Here is a 27,884-nt window from a genome sequence, read left to right as displayed (position 1 = left end):
CTGAGGAGAAAATGGAATAATGCTTGTTGAAGGTGTTTTTGGAGATTGCAAAGTTTGAGAAACAGCTGCCTGAGCTCTAAGACGACGCTTTCGTCGGCGTTCACATGCAGAACGATTTCGTCTAGTCTTAGTAGGAAGTGGAGAAGATTGAGGAGGAGGAATGTTCTCATCCTTAGCACTTGGGTGTTTAGGTTGTGGTCTCTTAGGCTGGATAATAGGAGAAGAAGAAGGTCTCTTCTCTCTATAAAAAGAAGGAGGAGGAACTGCTCCATATAAAGGAGGAATATTTGGTTTAGGGAGAAGACCAAGTCCATCATGACGAGGAGGTATAGGTCTACTCTTAGGAAGTTTATTAGGTATAGACATAGTCACATCCATAGGGATGGGTTGGGAATCTTCTTGAAGAAAGACATTAGTTTTATCTTTCAAAGGAATAACTTCCTTCTCAAGAATGATAGGAATGTCAAGTTTAGGTGTTCTAGGTTCACTTAGAGATAGGATCATATCTATTTTCCACTTTTGATAAGATTTGAAAAGATGATCACTTCGCGGAGGAAGAGATTGGAATTGTTTAGGCCAAAAGTTGTCTATAGGAACACTAGAAGCTCTTTCAGCTGGTTTAAAGAGACTATGATTGACAGTAACAACTTCACCATTATGGGGAAATTTCAAACACTTATGAATAGGAGAATCAATAGCTTTCATGGAAGATAGCCAAGGATAGCCAAGCTTCACACGAAATTGTTCGGAAGATGGAATAATAGCAAAGTTCACATTAAGAGATTTGTTATGGACCTCAATAGGCAATGTAATAGAACCAATTGCAGGAGAAGAAAATGCATCAAATAATTTCACAATCACATTTGTTTTGTCATATATCACTTGATTCAATTGCAAAGTAACAAGAAATTATTTAGTAATAACATTAACCATGCACGAAGGATCAATAAGCACTCCACGGCAAGGTGTATTCTTAACTTTTGCAACTATGTATAAAGGACCATCAGGTGCCCTAATGGTTTCACTAGAATCAAATGTGATGGAAGGTTCTTCAGGGATTTCTTGCTGTTCTACAAAGTTAATCACATTCGGAGTCATAGACACAAGACCATCAGATGAGAGAGAGGAATCATTAGTCTCAATCGCATTAGAGGTATGAGAAGGCAATGGATCAGTGAAAATCTGAAGATTCTGATTAGGAGGAGCTACAGATGTGTTGCCTTTATCATTCACTCCAGAAACAGAGATAGTATTATTATCAATCAAATCTTGAATTTTACTCTTTAAAGAAAAACATTTTTCAGTATCATGCCTAGACTGACGATGAAATTGACAAAAGGCTTTGTTATCAAAATAAGGTGAAGTAATCTTTGTAGGATCAATTTGTCTTATAGGAGGAAGAGTAAGCACATTTTGTTCCAATAACTTATTCATAATACTATGCAATGATTCATTCAAAGGAGTATACTTTCTTTCTTTCTTGAAAAATTTAGAAATAGGAGGCACACCTGATGCTGCATTCACATTGTTGTTGATGATGTTTTCATTGAATTTGATGGAATCTCTGTTCGGTTTAAACTTCCCAAATGGTTGTTGACTGCTATCACCCTTATCACTCGGAGCCATAGGATGTGATTGTTCCATTTGACTCACAGTCAGTTGATAATTGTGAAGAGTGGTGCACAACTGTTGGAAAGAAGTAAACTCAGAAAACAGAAGTTTGTCTCGAATATCTTTTTGTAAATTAGAAATAAAGATTCTTTGAATATCATTGTCAGGCACTGGAAAAGAAATTTGAGCATACAAATGCTTATATCTACCAATGAAATCAGTCACTTTTTCTTTAACACCTTGTTTACAATGCATTAAATCAATCAAAGTAACTTTAGGACTTATATTGTTTTGAAATTGTTGAATGAAAGCATTTGCAAGTTGTTCGAAAGAAGTAATAGAATAAGAAGGCAACGAGCAATACCATTGTAGGGCTTTGTCTCTTAATGTTCTAGTAAATAGTTTTGCAAGCAACCTTTGGTCATAAGCAAAATCGGTACAAATTGTTTGAAAAGTCTTAACATGTGTTAGAGGATCTCCTTTACCATTATAAAGTTCCAAATGCGGGATTTCAACATGTTTAGGAGGGATAGCTCAAACAATGTCAAGAGAAAGTGGGCTCGCAACATCAAATGTGGGCACACTAAACTTAGATTGATTCATAGAGGCAATTTTTTGCTGTAAAGAAGAGACAATTTGTGCTAGATTGTTAATGGTCGCTTCAGTCAAAGAATTCATATTGGATGTGTTAGATTGAGATGGAGGTGTTATGTTATTGAAAGAAGGTAGAGAGTGAGGTGGTGGGACCCTATGATAATTAGTCATAGGAGATGATTGGACAGGAGGAACACTACAAGGAGGAATAGAATGATTAAATGAATTGCCCCCTTGCGTCATGTTCATTTGTGATGATATAATAGGGACACTCATTGAAGGAATGAATGAAGAAGTCGGATTGAATGAAGGAAGAGGGTTAATTGAAGAAGAAGGGTTGCCCCCATGACTGGTGATCACAGGAGGAATGTCTTGTATAGAGGTAGCCATGATGTTTGATGTAAAGGTAGGTATACTAGCAATAGGAGTTGTCAAAGGAATAGAATGATTGACTTGTGTAGGAGGTTGTGTATAACCTAAATTTTCAGCACAACTCTTCATAGGCATCACATTTGAATCCACAATGTGTGCAATACCACGCAAAATATCAATTCCATTCTTATCACTTTGAAGCATACGTTTTAGACCCTCAATTAAAGGAAGAGCTTGACTATTAGGGTATTCTTGAGACATCCATTGTCGAAAATCATCAAATTGGTTATCCAATTTTGAAAGTTGTTCTACAGAAACCTCATGGAGAGCTTCTTCATCATTAGGAGGATTAGAGGAATTACCCATGTCCTCGTTAAAAAGGCTATTCAAATTAGGTTCCATCTCCTCAGTAATTAAACCTTGGAAGGACTTAATTCTAAGGCTTCGTCTAACGGGAATAGTGTAAGTAGGGCTTATTGTTGTAAAACTCATGCACTAGAGAAGGAGAGAAAATTTTGAATTTAGAGGTAGCAATTTTTAGTAAGATCAACCAATTTTCTGGATTTAAGCTGTTAAATGCAATCACAACAGTCTCCCGAAATTTCGGAAAAAATGTCCGGGACCGTGGCGCCCGGAGTGCAACACGGTCCCTGCAACTTTTTTTGAAATTTGAAGGGATGAAAGGTATGATGATTTTAGAGCTAATCTGAAAAAATTGAGTGATTTTACGATCTGTAGATAGGCCAAATTAAAGTTGTAATCTCAAAATTGAACCCTATCAAGATTGTCGAAAAATGCAAAATTTGAATTTTGAAAAAGAGAGGGAAACTGAAATTTTGAATTTTATGATTTTAGAGGGAATGTCAAGAGCAATGCAAATTTTGAAATTTGAAAATTGACTCAATTTCACGCAAAATTCAATTTTGAAAGCGGAAATCGAAGTTGTTGTAATTAAGCACTTAATTTCAAAAGTCACAAAATGCAAGAATTTGAATAAAGCACTGAAATTTTTAATGAATGATAACCCACTTTTCAGATTTATGATAATAAAAACGCAATTTTGACACAAAATTTTAATTTCAATGACTTTTGAATGATTAGAAGCCTTAGACCAAGCAATCGCAAGACCAACTTTGACTGTAATTTTGAAAGTGTTATAATAGATAAAATCAGCCAAAATTCTGGATTTTAGCAGGAAAATACAGCAAGATCTCGCTCCCAAAATTTCGGAAAAAATGTCGGGGATGATGGCGCTCGGAGTGCAACACGGTCCTCGCAACTTTTTTCCAAATTTTCAGGGATGAAAGATATTGTGATTTTATTGCGGAATCCAAAGTTACAGCTGATTTGGAGATGTTTTGATTGGTCAAATTGTCAGACAAAGGTTGAATTAAGAGGGTTTCAAAAATTAGGGTTTTGACATTTAACCACTTAATTTTCAGAATTAAAGCACAAATATGAATTGAAAATTTGTAATAGAAAGGCAGATCTGAAATAGGCATTAACATTTAGACATTTCGCAAGTTCAATTACCAAAAAGAAAATTTAGGGTTTTTATGCAATCACCTCTAAAATTTTGCAAAAGATCAAACATGGAAATGTAATCAATTTTTTCAGATCTAAGCATGAAAAATTAGAAAGGATGTTCACGTCGGGTTCACCAAAATGTAAAGTGGAAAAATCGCGATCGAACCCTAGTTGTTCTCCCCTCTTCCGACTCCGAGGAGAGAGAAGGGAGGTTCACTAGGATTCAATGGTTTTTCACTTAGGGGAGAGACTTTACATTCAAAAGAGGGGTTGAAACTCATAAGATCCAATCCCACGCAATGCAAGATTGGATGCTAAATGAATTTCAAGGGTTAGGAAAGCAAGGCTACCCTCTTTTGTAAAGAATGTTGTTAAGGAAATTAAGCTAAGCATGCATAGAAAGTCATAAAGATTCGCTTATAAACTGAGTTCAGGTTATAGGATGAAGTTGCGGACCTGGAATTAGCAGTAGAATGTCGATACGGCGCTGTCCTGCAAATTTGAGCAAAAGTTGTCGGGACGATGGCGCCCGGCGCCACGGTCCTCCGAAAAATCCGTGAAACGAAGGGGGATCTGTTCGTCTCTGCACAAGGATTCCAGATCTTCAATTTCAGCCGCGTACCTGCAACCTACACACAGAAAAGCAAAGACGATTGGGGGGTTAGGGATTGGGGGTTTGCCTTTAGGTCAAACCCCGGTTTTGGAATTAACCAAGAAATGAGCAAGAGCTGTAAATGTAAATGACTGAAAAACAAGTACTAATACCTTGTTCTAAGGATGTTTGTATCCTTATGTGCGAAGGTTTAGATGTTGTATGTTGTATGTTGTATGTTGTAGCATGTAGTATGTGATCTCCTCTTCAATGGTTGAATCCTTGTCTTGAATGCAACACTTAGCCTTGAAGGGAGACTTGAGATGATCAATTTCTTGAAGGAATGCTTGAATGCTTGAATGCTTGGGTATAATTTCCATGCCTTGTACACATATCCTCTTCATATCTCCAATGAGAGAGAAAAATGTAGTTTATATACTTGTCATTTAGGGCTGATAGACTGATTTTCTCGACCTTAGGCCGACCAGGGAAAGTTAATTTCCAAATTGCAAACAAAAAGACCCGAGCCCCTTAGGAGACCGGGCCCAAAATAGGACCCAGGGACTAGGGCACTGGGCGCCCTGGTCCTGAGGGACCAGGGCGCTGGGCGCTCTGGTCCCACCTCCCGGGACAGCAAGGTGCAAGGAGGTTCAGGCCAGGGTGCTTGAAAAATGCAGTTTTCAGTGTCATGAGCAAGTTTCAGGGTCTCCATTCAGGTTGTATGTTGCGTTGCCATCATGAAGACCGAAATGTAGTCGAAATTGCAAGTGTCGCAATTTTAGGACGCTACATTTAGCCCCCACTTTAGCGGGAGTATGTATGCTCATACTTCTGGTAAAGTACAAGGAAACAACATTGAAAGAATTTCACCACGTCAAGGAGGAAAGATACACCAAGCCCCCAGTGGACTAAGGATCTTACGACTTTGATTGACAAAGTAAAAGGGAAGATCACGAGGGAGAACCATGACTGTTAGTAGTAAGGTTCCCTCACTATGAGTCATGCAAGGAAGATATCAAAAATTTTCAAGGCAAGGTTAAATTTACCAAGAAATTTTCAAGTATCTTGAAAAGATATGAACGGGATGTATGCCCCCCTACGTTAAAGTGATCGCACATGCCTCACCGGGGGTGATTGTTTTAACGTAGTGATACATATAAGAAATGAGAAAGGAGCACGTTATCGCAAGGATTTAGCCCCCAAGTGTGAGATAAACCCAAGGATAATAGACACAAAACACAAAGCACGAGGTGACTTCGCTTTCCTCGGGGTCAGTATGCTGTATGATAATTCATGTATATATATCATATGTATGTATGCATAATTGTTCTTCATTCCCCAATCAAGGAAGGTCACCTAGAAGAAGGGAACACATGTGTCTTTTGAGTCAACATGAGAGAGATCGAGAGATCTCAATGCTTTGCATCGTCCTCAGGTAGACAACACCAAGGACAACAAATAGAAGAATGAGAATAACATATAGAAGAAGTAACAAAAGAGAGGGGGAGAGAGTCTACTATGCTAATGTAACATATAGAAACTATAAAGTAAGGAGACACGCTTGTCAGGAACGAAGCAATATAGATTAAACAACATAACATTTAATTCTATTTTGCTTTAATTAAGAGATACTACCATATTATCCAATGTTGAAGAATTGAAAAAGAAGATAGATGAAGAATGAAGAATTAAGCATAATATCTACGCAAGTGCATAGCATTAATAGGTTCTTTAAGAGGCGTACCGTCTACATCCACTATTTTGTAAGCACCTGATCCATAATCCTCAATAACAATATATGGTCCAAGCCAATTAGGACTAAATTTTCCCTTTTCAGCAGGCAAGGCATTCACATTGCGCTGATTCTCATAAAGGACTAAGTCACCTACTGACAAGGAATGTTGAATGACCTTATCATTATAGCTTCGTTGTAGAGTTTTGTGATACGCTTGAATGTGCTCAAGAGCATTTATGCGCTGTTCATCAAGCATCTCAAGCTGTTGAAGTCGTTGTTCCCTATAAGAGTCATCATCTACTATACCTTTGAGAGAAACCCTAAGTGATGGAATCTCTAATTCTAAGGGCATAAGAGCATCAGCACCATAAACAAGATTATAAGGAGTAGTTCCCGTAGCAATTCGTACACTCGTTCGGTAAGCCCAAAGAGCATAGATCAGCTGGTTACTCCAATCCTTACCATGCTTATTCATGGTTTTGCAAAGAATTTGTTCAATTATCTTATTGGATTATTCGGCTTGGCCATTTGATTGAGGATAGTATGGTGTAGAAAATCGATGTTTGATATGATACTTCTCGAGGAATTTCTTCACGTCCTTGTTCTTAAATGATGTCCCATTATCTGAGATTATAGTAGAAGGTATCCCGAATCGAGAAATAATGTTTTCTAGAAGAAATTGACAAATCACTTCAGCAGTGGTAGAGCGAAGGGGAATAGCTTCTACCCACTTCATAAAGTAATCTGTTGCAGTTATAATGAAGGTGTGTCCTTGAGATGAAGGAGGAGAGATTTTTCCAATAAGATCCAAACCCCATGCGGAGAAAGGCCAAGAAGCTACTTGAGAACGGAGTTCTTGGGCAGGAGCATGAATCAGATTATTGTGTTGTTGACATTGATGACATTTTTTAACAAATGAAAAGGAATCCTTCTGCATAGTTTGCCAATAGTATCCCATACGAAGCAATCTATGAACCAAGGATTTGCCCCCAAAATGCCCCCCACAGGCACCTGAATGTGCCTCTTCAAGAGCAACAGGGATTTCCGACTTGTTAAGACAATGAAGGAGAAGACCATCATAACCCCTTCGGTATAGGATATTAGAAAGAATGATATACCTAGCAGACAGCTTGCGGATTCTAGCCCTAGTGTTCCTATTAGCGAAATCAGGAAAGGTACCATCAATCAAATATCTTACGATATGCGAGTACCATTCGTCCAAGTCTACAAAGTCACAACATGTTACCAGACTAGAATCATCTACAATAGCCGGAGAAATAAGATTGTGAATAACGAAATTAAGATCGACCATAGGGTCCTCTAAAGATACTAGAGAGGCCACACATGCCATTGCATCCGCATGTCGATTATCTTTTCGAGGAACGGGTTCCATGGTATAAGAATCGAAATTTTGTAATAAAGAGATAACAAGATCTTTATATTGTGATAATTTGTCTTGTTTTGCTTGATATATTCCTGTTACTTGTCTTATAATCAATTGTGAATCTCCATAGATATGTATGTGTTTTATATTCAGAGCTAAGGCTGCTTTTATTCCCACTATAAGAGCCTCATACTCAGCAATGTTATTGGTACACAGGAAATTTAGACAATATGACAAAGGAATGAACTTCTTTGTAGGAGAAATCAGAACAACACCTGCCCCTGATCCCGTACGACACTTAGAGCCATCAAAGTATAACTCCCAAGTTTCATCTTTCTCTATAGAAAGAATGAAGTCATCAGGAAAAGACTCAGGGTTAGGGAAGGAGAAAGGTGAAGGGGCCTCAACTAAGTGATCAGTCAATGCTTGTCCTTTAATTGCTCTTTGGGAAACAACTTTAAGGTCAAATTCAGTTAACATCATAACCCACTTAGCTAGACGTCCTGATAAATCAGTTTTAGAGAAAAGATGCTTCAAAGGATCAAACTTAACCATGACATGGACTTCTGAATTTAAAAGATAATGTCTCAATTTCTGAGTCGCAAACACCACGGCCAAGCATTGTCTCTCTATCGCAGAATATCGGGTCTCATAATCGAGTAAGGTACAACTTATGTAATAAACTGGACATTCCTTACCATCTTTATCATGTTGTGCTAACAATGCTACGAGAGCATGAGAAGAAGCAACTGTATACAGAAGGAAGGGTTTAGAAGATTCGGCACGTTGAAGAATAGGAGGACTAGCCAAATACACTTTTAAATCTTCAAATGCTTGCTGACAGTCTTCATTCCATTGAAAAGTGATATCCTTTTTAAGGAGTTGAGTAAAAGGAAAGGTACGATCCGCAAGTTGAGACACGAACCTACGAATAGCTTGAATCTTTCCTTGTAAGCTTTTAAGTTGAGACACATTTCGAGAAGGTGGCATGTTAACAATAGCATCTATTTTCTTAGTGTCCACCTCAATCCCACGATGCGAAACTATGAATCCTAATAGTTTTCCACTATCCACACCAAAAACACATTTTCGGGGATTCAAGCGCATGTGATATTTACGAATTCTTTCAAAATTTTGGTGGAGGATTTTAACATGATCCATGCGAAGAAAGGATTTAGCTAAAATATCATCAACATAATCCTCTAAAATCTTATGTATATAATCATGAAAGATAAGGGTCATCGCTCGTTGATAAGTTGCACCGGCGTTTTTAAGTCCAAAAGGCATCATTATCCAACAAAACGTACCCCAAGGAGTGGTGAAAGCAGTTTTGAATTGATCTTGAGGGTTAATAAAAATTTGATTGTAACCTGAAAAACCATCCATGAAGGATAACAAGGCATGTCCTGCTGTAGAATCAAGTATCATGTCAATGTTTGGAAGAGGGAAATCATCTTTTAAAGAAGCCTTATTCAAATCTTGAAAGTCAGTACACATTCTTATTTTGTTATCTGGTTTAGCCACAGCGACAATATTTGAAATCCATGGGGAATAGTCAATAGGGCGGATAAATCCAGCCTCCAATAATTTTTCAATCTCAGCCTTAACAAGCAGAGCCACCTTAGGATTCATTTTTTGAATCTTTTGTTTCACGAGCTTAGCGTCAGGAACTAAGACAATATTATGAGTAACGATCTTAGGATCTATACCAGGCATGTCAGAATATGCCCAAGCAAAGATCTCAGGGAATTCATGCAATAGTTCTTCATATTGTTTCTGTTCATCTTCATCCAAACATTTCCCAATTTTAATGACTTTCTCTTTATTGCAAGGATCCATCTTAACATCAGTGGTGTCACTTATGAGAAGATTACTTTGTTGAGGAGTATCCTTTAACTGAGGGAATTCTGTCACAATCTCATCATTATCAATCTCTTTTCCAAAATAGGCTTCGGTGTTCAAACAATAAGGGAGTCCCCTATTGTGATGATAACGAGGAAGAGTATCATAGGCTCCCAAGAACTCAGCTAAAGCGTCGTCAGTAGGGAAGATATCCAAAGCACAATCACCCAAAGAATCCTCATCAATATACTCAGGGTGTTGTATTGATAAAGATGTAGAGATAGCATTAACACTAATGCATGGTCTTTTAGAAGCTTTAGTACGTCTGTAGGGATTATAGCCAAGTCCAAAGGCCTGATGTTGAAAATTAGTCTCTAGAGGAACTCTTATCCCTTGTTCATTAGCACCACAACCTTTTCCATGATACCCATGCTTAGCGAAAATGCGAAAACCACGACCATAACGATCAGCCATTTCAGGAAGAGAAGGTGGTTTTTCATAAGACAAAGAATCAAACTCTTCATAATTATTGATGTGAGGAGAAGAAGTTTGAGAAGCGGCCACAAAATTATTACTCATAGATTCAGGTAAGGTTGATTGATTTTCAACTTTGTGATTTTCAGCTTCTTCCTTCTTTTCCACTTTAAGCTCTCTAGAAGGAACCTTATATTCACCTACAAAGGTAGGGTTAAAATCAAGAGATCCCCAATCATCTTCTGCGAGGACCTTCTCAGGATCAAAATCCTTTTTATGTGTAATCTCAAGTCGAGAAGGATCCTCTTCAGGAGTTCCAGACTCATCCGAAGGATTTTGATCATCGGAGAGTGAAGACTCATCGATAGGTTTCTTGTTTAAAGAGTCATCACTAGATGAGGATGGCTTAGAAGAATCTCCTTTGGAATTAGATGTTTGCAGACAAGCTTGAAAATTAGTATCACCCATCAAAGTGTATGTCTTATTGTTATAAACGAATTTAACTTGTCTATGCAATGTAGAGGGGACAGTTTGCATGCTGTGAATCCAAGGCCTCCCTAATAACAAGTTATATTTTAAATTTCCTGGCATAACATGGATAGGAGTAGGCAAAGTAACAGGTCCTACTGTGAGAGGTAAGGTGATGATACCTAATGAAGTCTTAGCCACATTGTCAAAGCCATGAATGGGATGAGAGTCAGGCTCCATAAGAGACGTATCCACATTCATCTTATGCAATAGATTAATGCTACACACATTAAGACCAGAGCCATTATCTACTAGTGTTCATCTTATAGCAGTGTCTTTCATGACAACCACAATCATCAAGGGATCATATTGTTGTTGAATTTCACTAGTAGGCAACTCATCTTGAGAAAACACAATTTGAGCTTTAGGATTCATCACAGAGTTAACAAAAGATGCTATATTACTAGATGTATTCGGTGGAGGAACATTCAAATCTTTCAAGGCATCTTGTAACATTCCATGATAAGCGGAAGAAGTTTGAATCAAATCCCAAAGGGATATCTTAGCAGGGGTAGCTTTAAGTTGTTCTATGAGATCATATTCCTTTCCAAGAACTTGTGAAATACGGGGAGCTTGTGGAAGCACCGGTTGAGGATTAGGAAGGGAAACTGGAATAACAGGAGGAGGATTAGGTTGCCTATTATTTCTGGTATGATAAGTATGGGCAACCGCATGATAACTCTCTCTAGTTATTTGTTTAGCATAATTGTAAGGACTTATAGGTTTTCCTCCTTGCACAGTGATGATTGGTTTATTCGGAGTACGAAAGGAATCATGATCATACCTTCCTTGGACAGTAAGGAGAGGTGATTTAAGAACTTGAAAGGTGGGAGAAGGATAAGCACCTTGGACTTCAAAAAGAGGCTTGTTATGTTCATTAAAATTTATCATGTTAACCAATTTAGAGGTCTTGTTTTTGTTTATAGGTTTCGACAAAGCCACAAAGTCATCAAGAGCATCATCCAACAAAGCATGATCATATTGGTTAAAAGGTTTGTCATTTGATTCAAAAGGAGACATCTCCTCATAGAGGGGATTATTGAAAACAACCATGTTACTAGATTCAGGGGAAGAGTGGATAGGAATGTATCCTTGAGAGGAATCATTCGACTTATCTTTCTCATCACACCTAAATGGCATAGTAACAAGGTTTATGAGTTTTTGGTAAAATGAAGGTTTGGCATCTTTAGGGTTTAAAAACTCATCTAAAGCTTCATCTAATTCATCTTGGCTATACTCATAATAATCATCAAAAGCATGAACATTTTGCAAATAAAAATCTGACATTTTGAAAAGATTGCATAAAATTTAAACACACAATGCAAAGAAACACACTCTTTTTTTTTTTTTCTTTTTTCTCTTTTAATGAAAATGAAATGAAAACACACTAAATCTACATCTAGATCTAATAAATGCAATGCAAGAGGAAGCAATTATAGATTCACGTCGGGTTCACCAAAATGTGTGGGGAAAAAAGCGAGACTAGGTCAACATACCCTAATCCTACTCTTTGACACACATTACGGAATACGAAAGAGCCTAGAGATATCGCACAATTGGCTACTTCTTTTGGTGAAAGAGAGAGACACGGGATATCTATTAGGATTCCTATTCCCTTGTTGAAATTGTAAGATGCAAGTTGAAACCCTAATCTCAAAATGCAAGTATGAACTAATAACAAGATTGCAGAATTGAGATTAAACAATGAACAGCTGTAAGTACAAGGATGAAATAAGAATGCATATATGTACCCGGAGTCAAAATCGGACTGAAAATGTTTGGGACGGGGGCGCGGGCGCCACTGTCCTAAAAATTGCACCGGAAACCACTGTTTTGCACTCTGAAACACTGTCTGGAAACTGTCTGCAAACTGTCTGTCCGGAGGACCAGGGTGCCCAGCGCCTCTGTCCCAGGGACCAGGGCGCCTAGCGCCCCTGTCCTGGCAGGACCAGGGTGCCCAGCACCCCTGTCCTAGTCTCCTGCTCTACAATTTCACACAGAGTGTTGTTCCAACTTTCTCTCTCCGGATCTGTATCCTGTGGCGTCGTCCAAATCCCGAAACCTACAATAATATCTGAAAAGGGGGAGGGGCGGCTATATAGGGTTTTGCCTTTGTCAAACCCCCACTTCGGTGATTTCCACCTCCACGAATAGCCAAGTTGTTTTGTAAAATGTATTGTGTGTGCAAACCTAGTGTGTGTGCAAGGTCCAAAAATGCAAGAAAGCAAACTAGAGCAACCTAGAAAGTAAACCCTAATTGCTTGTAAATGATAATGCAAATGCTCTAAATCAAGATGCAATATGATCTAAAGCATGAATAAATGATGTATCAAAGCTTATGCAAAGACATGAAAACAATACGAAATCATATCCAACCCTCACGGGAGGAGTACAAGCCAATCTTCAGTCGGTAATCTCCTATTGTTCTTCAATGTCTTCCAAGCCCTAAGTGGATGAATGAATTTGATAGATGCTTGATAGAATGATGTTGAATGTTGTTGAAGTCCTCAAAGATCTGCTCTTTCGCTGCATATGAAGTTCCTGGAAACAACAATCCCATCCTTTCAAATGAGGAAAGAGAGCTTTTATGTATGAAACCCTAGGTTGTAAATTCGTATTTTGGCCGACCTAGAGATTGAATATCCCACCAATTTCTTGGGGTTAAGCTTTATTTTATGATTGGATCGTGCTCCCAAAATTTTGGGAAAAATGTCTGGGACCATGTGCACCGGGCGCCACAGTCCCGACAACTTTTCACCAAATTTTTCAGGGCCGTCGGATATGATGATTTTAGAGAGAATCCCGAAGTTACAGGTGATTTTGAGATGTTTTGACCCCGAAATCAAGCCCCCAAGTTTGAAATAGGACTTAATTAGGGTTTTTGATTGAGTGATGTATTGAAGGAATAAAATGCGAGGGGTGCGCTTTAGTGAAAGGGCCCAACTTTGTGATGTAGAGAATGATGAAATAGGACCTTAGACCTAATTAATTTGATTAATTAAGTGCTTAAGGAGAAATGCAATGCAGAATGCAAAATGCACTAAGGCGGGTGCTAAACTAGGTGTGAAATTGTACCACCCTAGTGAGTGTGTACAATTTATGACGCTACAATTGGTACAATTCAATGCTACAACAACATATTTAGCTTCTGTTGTTGACTATGAAATACATCCTTGTTTCTTGCTAAGCCAACTCACTAGTCTTTCTCCTAAAAAGAAAGCTCCACCACTTGTGCTTTTCCTATCATCAATGTTGCCTGCCCAATCAACATCAGTATAAACTTTTAAATCAAAATCATTTCTCTTTTCATATACTAAGCCATAATCTTCAGTGCCTCTCAGGTATCTGAAAATTCTCTTAATTGCTGTCATACAAGTTTCCTTGGGATCTGCAGAGAATCTTGCAAAAATACCTACTGCATGTGCTATATCCAATCTACTATGCACGACATATTGCAACTTCCCAATCATAGATCGATAAAGTGTCTCATCAACAGATGTAGATTCATCATTCTTTGATACTTTACTGTTAGTAGTCATAGGAGTACTTATTGGTTTAGAATCCTCCATTCCAAATTTCTTCAAGATTTCCTTTATGTACTTGGATTGAGTAATGAAAATCTCATCTTTCATTTGCAGTATCTATAAACCTATAAAATACTTTATCTCATCAATTAGTGATATTTCAAATTCTTTGCACATTTCATTACCAAAGTATTTGCATAGAGAGTCATTTCCACAAAATATAATGTCATCAACAAATATGGCTGAGATCAGTATTCCAGTGTCCTCATCATTCTTCATGTACATATTAGTCTTTTCACTTATCCTTATAAAACCAATCTTGATCAAATAAGAGAGCAATCTTTCATACCATGCTCTAGGTGCTTGTTTCAGACCATATAAAGCTTTGTTTAGTTTACATACCTAATCTTTACTCCTGTCTTCAACAAATCCTTCAGGTTGTTCAATGTAAACTTCTTCTTCTAGTATACCATTCAAAAATGCAAATTTAACATCCATTTGATATACCTTGAAAATTTTGAAAGCAGCATATGCCAACAATGTTCTTACTCCCTCAAGTCTAGCCACAGGTGCAAAGGTCTCACCATAATCTATTCCTTCTTCTTGAGAATAACCTTTGCAAACTAGTCTTGCTTTGTTCTGAATGACCTCACCCTTTTCATTTAGCTTGTTTCTGAAAATCCACTTTGTACCGATTACATTTTTGTCCTTTGGTCTTGGGATCAGTGTCCATGTGTCATTCTTCTTGATTTGATCAATCTCTTCTGTCATAGCATTTACCCAATCTTCACTGTTAAATGCCTCTTTCACTATTCTCGATTCAAATTTAGATATCATACATGTGTTTTGTCTCAGTTTGTTCCTTGTCATCACTGGATCATCCTTATCTCCTATAAGCTGACTTGATACATGATGTCTTCTAGCATATTTGGCTAATATAGGCTCAGTAGGCTCTGTATGATCTTCTTCATCACTCCGTAACTGGACATTATCTTCATTTTCTTCAACAGCTTTCTCGGTAGGACTTCTCGGTTGAACATAAACAAATTCTTCATAATCTTCTGGTTCTTTGGAATTTCCTTCATCATTTCTTTCTACAAATTCATCAATTTTTACATTTGCACTTTCCACTATTTTGTTAGATGATTTGATCAGACATTTAAATGCTTTACTTCTAGAAGAATAACCAAGAAATGTTCCTTCCTCACTTTTCTGATCAAACTTTCCATTTTTGTCATCTTTGTGAACATAGCATCTACTTCCAGAGATTTTAAAATAACTTACATTAGGTTTCTTGTCATACCAAATCTCATATGGTGTCTTCATAGTTCCTTTCTTCAGTTGAACTCAATTCAGGGTGTAAACTATAGTGCTGATTGCTTCTCTCCAAAATGTTTGAGGTACCCTTTTTTATATCATAAGGGTTTTGGCACAATCCATAATTGATCTATTTCTTCTCTCGGCTATCCCATTTTGTTGAGGTGTTCTCAGTGCAGATACTTGCCTTTTTATACCATGATCATTGTAGAATAAGTTAAATTCATTAGAAGTGAACTCTCCTCCTCTATCAGATCTAAGACATTTCAATTGTCTTCCTATTTCATTTTCAACTCTTGCCTTGTACCATTTAAACATTTGAAAAGCTTTTGATTTTTCTTAAAAAAACATGACTGACATCATCCTTGAGTAATCATCCACAAATAATATGAAATACTTATCACCATAATAACTTTGAACTTTCATGGGACTACAAAGATTAGTGTGTACTAGGTCTAAGATTCCTTTAGAAGTGTAGGACTTACTTGTAAAGCTTGATCTTGTCATCTTACCCATCTAGCATCCTCAACACATAGCATTCTCAGGTTTTTCCAGACTTGGTAGACATCTTACTCGGTGTTTCTTACTTATTTTGATTAGATTATCAAAATTTACATGACAAAACCTTTTATGCCATAACCAGGTATCATCTATCTTAGCATAAAGACATTTGTTCCAAGTTGAGTCAAGATGAAATGTATTACCTTTTGTTTGTGTCCTGGTAGCAGCTAACTTTCCATGCTTGTCATGAACTTTGACTATTCCTTTCTGAAATTCTATTCGGTATCCTGTATTGTTTAGTTGTGCTACACTCAACAATTTGTATTTCAATCCTTTAACCTAGTATACATCATCACATTTACCATTTTCAAGAAGTGTTATAGATCCTTTACCTTTCACTGGACATGGTCCATCATTACCAAATTGTACATAGCCTCCATCATAGTCTTCTAATTTAACAAACTTGTGTTTATCACCTGCCATACGATGTGAGCATCCACTGTCTATGATCCAAGAATCATTATTATTTATGTGAGATATTAGGGCTTTTTTTTCATACCTTTATTCATTAGATCCATCCTTAATAGCCACATAAACAACTTCCTCTGTATCAGTTTCATTAGATTCATCATCGTTGGATTCCTCATCAGCTACTAGGCATGTCTTTTTGTCTCTCCTTCTGAAGTCTTGGTGTCCTCTGTATTGGTTGTCTTTCTGCTTGTTATCTCAGTATTCTCTCTTTTCACTAGATTCTTTGTCAGGACAATTAGAAGCCATATGTCCTATCTTATCACAATTGAAACATTTTAAAGCTAGCTTTCCTTTATGCTTACCTTTTCCTCTCGGTAACCTTCTGGCTAATAATGCTTCAAACTCTTCTTGCTTCTTGATTTCCTCATATAGTTTGTGCACTTCTTCCATGTTCTTGCGAAATCTTTCACTTCCTCCACTATGGTTCCCTTCAGAGTACTTACTCATTCTATCATTGTAATCATCAGATTCACCAATATGAAAAGAACTGAATGCAGATTCTACTTTATTTACCGAAGACCCACTGTTATCAAAATTACTTAACTCAAATGCATTTAGCTTACCAATAGTAGCATCCAAAGAAATTGGCATGTTAGGAACAAACCTCAATTCATTGATTGCAGAGACTTGAATAACATAAGCTGGTAGAAGGGTTCTCAACAACTTACTTGTTACATTGTTTTCTTCAATAGTTCCTGTAGACACCTAAAATTGTCATGTCTAATTAAATAAATATTTTATTTATTTAATTATCTAAGCTTAATTCTTCTATTAATTAAATAAATCTTTATTTATTTAATTAATTCATTTATCCTCTTCTAGCCTTATTTCTCATTTAAATAAATACATTTATTTATTTAAATTATCCTTTTCTTAAATTAAATAAATATTTTATTTATTTAATTGATCCCACTTCTTCCATTAATTAAATAAATCTTTATTTATTTAATTAATTCATTAACCTTTTCTACCTATGACACATGTCATTCATCTCTTAATTCATACACTACCTACCCCTGTCATTATTTTATTATTTCTTTTACCTACCCTCTAATCCTAGCCGACCTCCTTTTACACCTCTCAATCTTATCCCTCCATTTCATATTGTGTCTTCTATATAAGGAGATGCTTCCCTCATTATCAAATCCTAATCAATCATTCTAATCAATCATCCTAATCAATCATTCTAATGACCTAATGATCTAATGAGCTAATGACTTGATCAATTGACTACACTACGATCCTACTTACAACCACATTCCGTTCTTTGTTGAGCTCTTGTGCACATAAAATCTGAGAACAAATATATCAAGCAAGATCAATGGAGATAGGAAGAATGGAGATCAAAACCCTATTGGACATGTGATGGTATAATCTTTGTGATTTCATTTGATTTGCATTGTCTTAGGTAATCTTCATATGTTATGGTGGATCTTTGTTGATTGTTAGGCTAGGGTTTGGTGGTTGAATTCATTTAGCCTTTCAATTTTGTTATTATTGTTATCCATTTTTCACCATACACATTTTGGCACGCCCGGTGGGACACTTGTCCCTTTGCATTTAACCTCCTTGTTGCAGATCTTGTGTTTTTGAAGTTGTAGATCGAACATTTTTGGTAGCATTTTTGGTATTTTCACGTCTGCGCACTTTCGGAACGTGTTTTTGATTTTTAGGCGCGTCTGCGACAACGGGATCCGCGTCTGTGTTTTGTCAATATTTCATTTTGCAAGTTCTAGGGAGGCGCGTCTGTGTTCCAGAAACACGTCTGTGTTATTTCTACCTGCGTCTATGTCTAAAAGGAGCGTCTGTGACTTTTAAGCGCGTCTGTGAATCACAGAATCGCGTCCGTGTGCTCCAGACGTGTCTGTGTTGAGGGTAATGGCGTCTGTGTATTTACTGTTTCAAAATTTTGAAATTTTAGTGATTCAGTTTTTGGATTTTTGCATTTAGGGTTTCAGATCTGGTTTATTTTTGGACTAACACTTTCAGATCTAGCTAACATTAGTGCAGCTTGCCTTGGAAGCTAAATCGTTTGGTTGAAGGCCCCTATTTTCACAAAGTCTTTTGGGTTTTAAAATTTACCTAACTTGTGTGTTTGTAGGAAGGGGTGATTATTTCAAACAACCGAAACTACTAACAACTCTTTGTTGCAGGTCCTTGGCTAGGGTTTTGGATTTTTATTGTGTGCCTTATTTTCATAGACTAGCAAACACTTCCATTGGTGCACTAAAATTGAATCATTGTCTTTTGTGTCTTGAGCAATAGGCTCTTTTTGTTTAATCTTTAGAGGGCCTGTCTTCCCGTGTGGTCATTAGGACTACTAGTGAGAAGAGAATGATCTAAGTGGTAGCGAGGAAAACCCACCTCATTCGAACCACTATAATCAAATGTATTCATGGTGAAAGCTATGAATAGCGTGTGCTGATTAGTTCATACCGACACTATGTCTCCCCATAAACCCGTTTGATCAAATTTATTTGATCATTTGTAGGGCGTAACCCCTACCGGCTGGGAGCCTTCTGTATTTACAGAGCTGAAAGTGCCGCATGTATGGCCACATGAGCGGATGCCCTTACTAGCACCATTTTGTTTTAGAGGCCCAAATCCTTCTAGTTGTTGGGGCAGGAGGTCAGACCTCTGGTAGTGGCCCACACACATACGGTTCTTAGTAGAGATACAAAGTTCGCCTTGGGGAGTTTTCATGGGGACTGATGCTTGGATGACCCGAGAAGTGAGTGCCGAGGGTGGAGCCAGTGAGGTCAAGCATCTAAGTATCTACTCTGAATAGCGTAGCCTCGGGGGTAAAACCCCATGTGGGATCAACAACTATTGTCTTGGCCAGCCATAAGAATTGTGCTTGACTTATGTTAAAACATTCAAACATTCAAGACCAAACAGCAAAACATTGTGTCTTTTGTGTCTTCAAGTGTATGCAAAACATTTTTACATCAAACAACACACTTTTCTTGGAGTCATTTTGGAGTCTAAACACTTGCAAACATTGAGTCCTCATCAACATTGTGTCCTCTTGTCACGAAAAACAGTCAAACAGTCATATTTGGTCACAACAAAAATGACTTCACATATTGGAAAAATTGCACAAAGTTTACAGAAATGCGTCTGTGTCTGTTTTAACCACGTATGTGTTGTCTAGGTGCGTCTGTGAAGTGCAGAATAGCGTCTGTGTTTATAACAGCGTCTGTGTTGAATAGAAACATGTCTGTGTCGGATAATCGTGTTTGTGCAGTATACAGTCGCGTCTGTGTCCAGGATTGCAAAAAATTTTCACAGTCCAACAAACATAAACAGGAAAAATCTCATAAGCGCGTCTGTGAAGGGCAGAGTAGTGTCTGGGTCAGGAAACCGCATCTGTGCAGTATACAGGTGCATCTGTGTTCAAAATTGCAAGAAAAATTTCACAGTCCAACAAACACAAGAAATCAGTTTCGGAATACTTGAGCTTCCTAGGTTGTTTCTTCAGGTTTCATCTAGCATTCAACCTATCTTTGGGTCTCACATAGTCCATCATTGCTTCACATCTCATTTTACATTCACATTTGTCTAAACTTGAGTCAAAAGGTCACTTGCTTGTCCTCATCATACTTTGTCAACACACTACATACAACAACACTTTGCTAAGTGGTCCCTCATCAAGGTTTCTTACCTTTGGGTCTCATTTGGTTTTACTTAGAGTCAAGGTCAACTTACCTCATCAAGAGAAACTATCCTCTCTTTGGAAGTCACACCTACTCTACTACATACATACTTGGTCTTACACTTGGGACATTACAAGTACACTTCAGACTCATTTACATTCCATTCAACTCTTGGTCTTCCATACTCTTTCCATTTTTCATCTAGTCTCACACATCTTGGTCAATACCTAGTTCATGGTTGAAACCCGTCTTCAAAAATCTAGGAGAGAAACTAAAGAGGCTCAAGAGTCCACAAACATGAGTTCTTATGAGTATGACAACGATTTATTTTTCAATCCTGAGCACACTACATTACTTGACATGGATGTCTATAGAAATAATCCAAATGTTGAGAACATGGACACTCTAAACAAAGCAATGGGATATTCCAAGGCATGCTCAAAATTTGGACACAAGGAAACCTCATGTCAAATTTGGGGGCAACACAATGGAACATGACATGCCTGTAGAATATGGTATACATGCACAAAATAGATATGGGGTTCCTCAACATGAATCTATACCAAGTGGTCCATATACGCAACATCACTATAGACCTCCCCCATATGAACATGTGTATGATCAATATCATCCATATATGCAACATGCACGTCCTCCAATGGGTGCCTCAAGCATGGGGTATGGTCCAAGAAGTCGATCTCCACCTAAGAGCAGTTTGGAACAACAAATCAGAGACTTACAAAAGAAAATGGAGGACATAAATGCACCAAAGCCAACATACACAATGAGAGACATATGTCCTTATCCATTTGACAAGAGCATTCCAATGCCTCCATTTCCTACACACTTTGTGACGCCTAAATTTGATAAGTATAGAGGAAAAGGGGATCCTAAGGCACACATAAGACAATTTTTCATAGCTTGCATTGAGGTAGCAGTAGAAGAGACATATTTGATGAGATTATTCCCACAAAGCTTAGGTGATCAAGCTATGGAATGGTTCTCCCAACTTCCACCTGGTATTAAGTCATGGGGTGACCTAGCAGAAGCATTTATTCAACATTTCTCCTACAATATAGAGACAGACATATTAGTCACTACTTTGTGCAACACTAAGCAAAAAGAAGGAGAGTCCTTTGCATCATTTTTGCAAAGATAGAGAAATCTAGCTAGTAGATGCTCTTGTGAAATTCCACAAAAACAAATGGTAGAGATGTTCACCCAAAATGTTAACAAAGAGATTGGTTATGACTTAAGGAAAGCTTGTTTGTCTACCTTCAAGGACGTCATTGAAAAAGGCTTAGCGACAGAAAAGGTCCTAATTGAATAAGGAGTCATTAAGATATTTAAGGAAAACAAAGATGACTTTAAAGGAAAAGACAAGCCAAGATTTTGGAATAAAAACAAGAACACAGTCAATGATGGTGTTGTTGATGCCAACACAGTGCGACCTAAATTCATCTTTTCAAGATCAAGTTCTACAAACAATCAAGTAAATACTCAAACAACTTCCAGATCACGAAGGAAGTACACTCCATTGGGAGAACCACTTGAGTTAGTTTTCAAGAAGCTAGTGGAAAACAAGGTGATCACAGTTCCAGATTTTCCTCCATATGAACCAAAGGTTAAACCAAATTGGTGGAATGATGATGAGTATTGTGAATTTCATAAGAGCAAGGGTCATAAGACAGGAAATTGTCATTGACTGAAGAACATCGTACAAGATCTCATTGATAGAGGTGACATTGAGATTGAGGGACACTCATCCAATCAAGAACATGAGATGTTTAAGGAACCATTCCCAAAGCACGACAATGGAAAAGCTAAAGTCACAGATGATCAAGCGAACTATACTAGAGCACCTTACAACTATGATTCAACTATCAATCATATCTTGATGGATAATCATATCTCTACTATTACCATCAAGAACAAAAACCTTGAGAATCCTCCTCAGCGACCCAAGATTGTCCTAAGAGGTGTTGGATCTTCTTCTGAACATACCTCCGAATGTCATGTTACAACCCATCGAGGTAAAATTACTTTGCCAGGAGCTTCAACTAAAAACACCACTTCTTCATCAACCAAACCTGAATATGACCTTGTGGAACAGTTAGGGAAGACACCCATGCTCATCTCCATACTTGAGCTTTTACGCATATCCCCCGCTCATAAAGCTATTCTTGACACAATCTTAAGAGACACCACCGTTCCTACTGATCTGAATGTGGACTAGTTTCAAGACATGGTGGGATATCTTTCCATTCCACACTCCCTTACATTCACAGAAGCTGATGATGCCTCCGTAAGTCAGCCATATAATGCACCATTACATATTGAAGCCTTCATACACAAAAATCGAATAAAGTGAGTCCTGATAGATGGAGGAGCTGGTCTAAACATTTGTACATTGAGCACCATTAAACAATTGGGATATTCTGATAAAGCTGTGAATTCAACAAATCAAATCACCATCAAGGCATATGATGATGAAGAACGCTCATCCAAGGGCACAGTCACCTTACCTCTAAGAATTGGGCCAGTCACAAAGGATGTGATTTGTCAAGTCCTGGATCTAGACCTCACTTATAATATATTGCTAGGACGTCCTTGGATTCATGAAATGAGGGCAGTCCCATCAATATATCACCAATGCATTAAGTTTCCTCACAATGGAGTCAAAGTAATAGTTAACAGTGATCCTAATCCGCTCATATATTGCAATAACTTGAGATCGCATATTGAGACCATCATTCCTAGTAATCGTGAAGCTGTCCCTTCTTCGGCATACATTGACCCTGAGTCTTTGAAACCTTTGACATCAAAACAGGGTGAACTTAAAGGCAAATTTTAGGACAAAGGCATGGGAGAATACACTTTAAATCAGACCATGTATCTACGACAAGTCATGAGCTCTCCAAAAGAATACGGAAGGCCACATCCTAACAAGCAAATATCCATCATGGCATTCAAATGGGATCCTACTACCTTTCAAAGATGGGGCAAACTGGAAGAGGAAAGTTTATACAAAATTCTCTACAAAGACATTGAAGATGACACACAAAAACAGATCAATATACCCTATGAGAAATATGGCAAAGGCTTCAAGATTCTACAAAAATTCGGGTATGATAGAAAAAGCCCTCTTGGGTTACGCAAAGAAGGTGTTATGGAGCCCTTACAACCTAAATTGACTGTAAAAAGGGAATGCTCGAAGGGACTTGGTTTTCTGACTTCCAAGATCCATACTAAAAGGACAGAAGAAGCCTTACAAATCAAAGCTGCCAAAATTCAACAAGAGAATTGCTATTCCACAGATTCCAACGAATGGGAATGGGGTTCTGACAAGTCTTCCAGTGACTACGAGCTCACCGAGACAATCAGAGAGCCAGATAAACCCACAGAAGAGGAGGAATTTTATAACAAATTCAGAGTTGGTCAAGTAACAACCCATGAGGAGTCTACACAGTCCTTGTCTCAAGGTTCTAGGTTGAAATCACATAGGATGAGAACACCTGTTCCAGAATGCACTACTAGTGATGATAATTTGGATTCTCTCGTGATCAAGACTGATGAGGAGAGTGCCATTGATGACCTCGATAATTACCTCGACATAACCGAATATAACCACATCTTCACTCTTAACCCCGCAAACTCCGAAAACATTAAAGGCCTTCCCCTTGTTCACCACCAACTCATTGACTGGGATTATGAAGGGCCAGCACAGTTTGACACATTTCAAAATGATGAAGCTGTTATTGACTATCTTGGCATACGAGATGATCTTCCCCTTGGGGACCATAAAGCAGGATAGACTATAGAACTCAACAACATGGCATATTTTGGTGAGGGTGTTGGACCTTCCAGTCGCAAAAATGTGAAAATAAGAGAAAATCAAGGATCTTATGGTGAAAACCACACTGTGGCGCTATCTGATCCTAAAAAAGTAAAAAGAAAGGACGTATCTGAGGGCGAAAACCTCTCTGAGGCACCCGAAGATGGCAGGCTCGACATTCTCCCAGCTTCGTATGAGGAAAAGTCATCCATGCTGGTAGAGGAGACTATCAAGACAAACATTGGTACGAAAGAGGTTCCACACAACATATTCCTGGCTAAATCATTGACAGAGTTTGAAAGGTCACAGTTCATAAGCTTCTTCAAGGAAAGACAAATCAACTTTGCATGGTCATATGCTGACATGCCTGGATTGGATCCGAATTTGGTAATGCATCATCTGACAGTTAAACCTGGGGCAAAACCAGTAAAACAGAAATTAAGAAAAATGCATCCACAAGTGGCATTACTAGTCAAAGCAGAGCTGGAGAAGTTATTGGATGTCGGATTCATACGCCCAATTGATTATCCTGAATGGATCTCCAATTTAGTACCTATTAGTAAACCAGATCGCAACATCAGAATTTGCACAGATTTCAGAGACATCAACAAAGCTTGTCCAAAGGATGACTTCCCATTACCAAACATTGACTTGATTGTTGATCTTACAACAGGTCATAAAATGCTATCATTAATGGATGGATTCTCTGGCTACAATCAGATTAGAATCGCACCCGAGGATCAACACAAAACATCATTTACTTGTCCGTGGGGAACTTTCTATTGGAACGTCATGCCCTTTGGGCTGAAAAATGCAGGTGCTACATATCAAAGAGAAATGACCACTATCTTTCATGATCTCATGCACATAACTATGGAAGATTATGTTGACGATCTCTTGGGTAAATCAGTAGACAGAAATACACATCTGGACATACTATCAGTCGTCTTTGATCGGTTGGAAAAATACAAAGTAAAATTAAATCCCAAGAAATGTGTCTTTGGAGTAACCTCCGGGAAGCTCCTAGGATTCATTGTGTCCAAAAGACGAATCGAAGCCGATCCAGCAAAAGTCAAGGCTATCTTGAACATGCAACCACCCAAAAATATCAGTCAGCTTCGATCCTTACAAGGAAGACTCCAGTCCATTCGAAGATTCATAGCACAACTGGCAGATAAGTGCAATCCTTTTCAACACCTGCTACATAAAAATATCAAATTTAAATGGGATGATAACTATCAACAAGCTTTTCAGATGCTCAAAGATTATCTTTTGAATCCACTAGTTTTGATGCCACCAGTTCCAGATCAACCTTTGCTACTATACATATCAGCTACTCCAACAACACTGGGGGCACTCCTAGCACAACAAATTGTTGACGGTAAGGAAAAAGCAGTATACTATATCAGTTGCACACTGGTGGGATATGAGCTAAACTACACGCCAATTGAGCATGCATGTCTCGTCGTGGTCTTTGCTTCATAGAAATTATGACATTACATGCTTACTCATAAGACTAAGTTAGTTGCAAGGATCGATCCATTGAAATACCTCCTCAATAAAGCAACACTTACTGGGCGGCTGGCCAAATGGATAATGATCCTTAGTGAATTCGACATCGAGTATGTGGATAGACAAGCAATAAAAGGACAAGCCATCGCGGATCAATTAGCAGATGCCCCCATGATTGATGATGTTCCTCTAAATTCAGAATTTCCAGATGAATCCATTTTAACAATATCATATGCAAAGCCATGGCAACTGTATTTTGATGGCTCATACACATAGCATGTGGTAGGAGCTGGTATTCTCTTTATAACTCCTCAAGGCGATTCTATACCAAAATCATACTGCTTATCATTTCCTTGCACTAACAATATAGAAGAACATGAGGCATTAACAACAGGATTACGAATTGCAGTTCAGTGGAAGATCCAGGAACTTCATGTTTTTGGGGATTCCCAACTTGTCATCCATCAAGCAACTGATGATTACCAAACAAAAGATGAAAAATTACTGCCTTACAAGCAAATGGTGGATGATTTGAAACAACAGTTCACAAAGATAGATTTTGAGCAGATACCAAGAGAGCAGAATCATGCTGCAGATGCCATGGCTACAATTGCCTCACTGATTGATCTACCTCAAAATGAGACCTGCTATGAGTTCCTGGTGGATAACCTTTTGGTTCCTTCATATGAGATTACTCCTACTGAAATGATATGTGTTGTTGGTCCCGAATCCCAGTTATATGGTTCCATTTTCACATACCTACATGACAATACTTTACCTCCCGATCTATCAAATAACCAACGTCGCACCTTCATTCGCCAATCCTCTTGATATGTCATTTTAGCTGATATCCTATACTGATGAGGTCTAGATGGCACTCTTCTTAGATGTTTAGAAAGCGACGAAGCTCAGATTGCGTTACGTGAAGTGCATGAAGGGATATGTGGTCCACATGCTAGTGGTCCTACCTTGGCCAAGAAACTCATTAGGACTGGATATTACTGGCCCAATATGGAAAAGGACTCATATCAGTTTGTCAAGAAATGTAAGCAATGTCAAATTCATGGAGACCTCATACATGCGCCAGCACAAGAATTACAACCACTTGTGTCTCTTTGGCCCTTTTGTCAGTGGGGACTAGATCTCATAGGCAAGATTCACCCTCCTTTTTCCAATGGTCATAAATTCATTATCACAGCCACAGAGTACTTCACAAAATGGATTGAAGTCGTACCTCTCACACAAGTCACTGGAAAATAGATTGCTACCTTCATCCTTAACTATATCATATGCCGATATGGTATTCCTGTTTCCATTATTACTGATAACGGGCGTCCCTTCAAAAATTAGGATGTTCGTGAACTCTGTGACCGCTTTCATATTTCCCATCGTTTCTCCACACCGTATTACCCCCAAGGTAATGGCCAAGCTGAGGTGTCTAATAAAACAATTCTTAAAATCCTCAAGAAGACAGTCGACGATGCTGGCCGTAATTGGCATATCCAACTCAATCCTGCACTTTGGGCCTACCACACAAGTGTTTGCACACCTACAGGAGCTACACCCTATTCACTAGTCTATGGTTTTGAAGCCATCTTGCCTATTGAGGTCGAGTTACCTTCTTTATGGGTCTCTTTGCAAAACATCATCGCTGATGAAGACTACAGGGTCTCTCGCTTACAAGAACTAGAACTGCTGGATGAACGGAGACAAACTGCTTTTAATCATCTCAAGGCTTACCAACAACGAATGAGTCGCAGCTACAACCACAAGGTCAAGCCTCACACATTTGAGGTAGGTGACTTGGTTCTTAGAGAAAACCCCAAGAATCAGCAAGACAGAGAGAAGAAGGGCAAGTTCGAACCAAACTGGCTTGGTCTTTACATCATCACAACAGCATATGGATCTGGGGCATATCAGCTCTCAACTACAGAAGGTGAACCTTTGGAGGATCCTATCAACAACATGCACCTTCGCAAGTTCTACACATAGCTCTTCAGAGTATCCTAATTCAAAAATACAAAAAAAATCAAAAAAAAATTCAAAAATACAAAAAAATCATAAAACAAAAAAATCGTTACTTGGTGAAAACCTGACAAACAGGCGCCTTGTGACACAAAAAACATTGAAAAATCAAAAAAAGTAAAGAGAAATAATTTCGTCCAACGGTGAAAACCACTTCGGTGGTGCCCTGGGCAAGTACCATGGTGAAAACAGGGTCACCAGCGCCATGTGTAGAGACATTGCTCCTCCCTCCTTCAGGATTCTCTTCATCATTTCACTTTGCACACACTCACAACCTATTCATTCATAATAAACTTACCCATTCCCATCATGGCTTGTTATTGA

This window comes from Cryptomeria japonica, chromosome 8 (assembly GCF_030272615.1).
Source record: "Cryptomeria japonica chromosome 8, Sugi_1.0, whole genome shotgun sequence".
In the NCBI taxonomy this organism is placed as follows: domain Eukaryota; kingdom Viridiplantae; phylum Streptophyta; class Pinopsida; order Cupressales; family Cupressaceae; genus Cryptomeria; species Cryptomeria japonica.
This window is presented reverse-complemented; position numbering follows the sequence as displayed.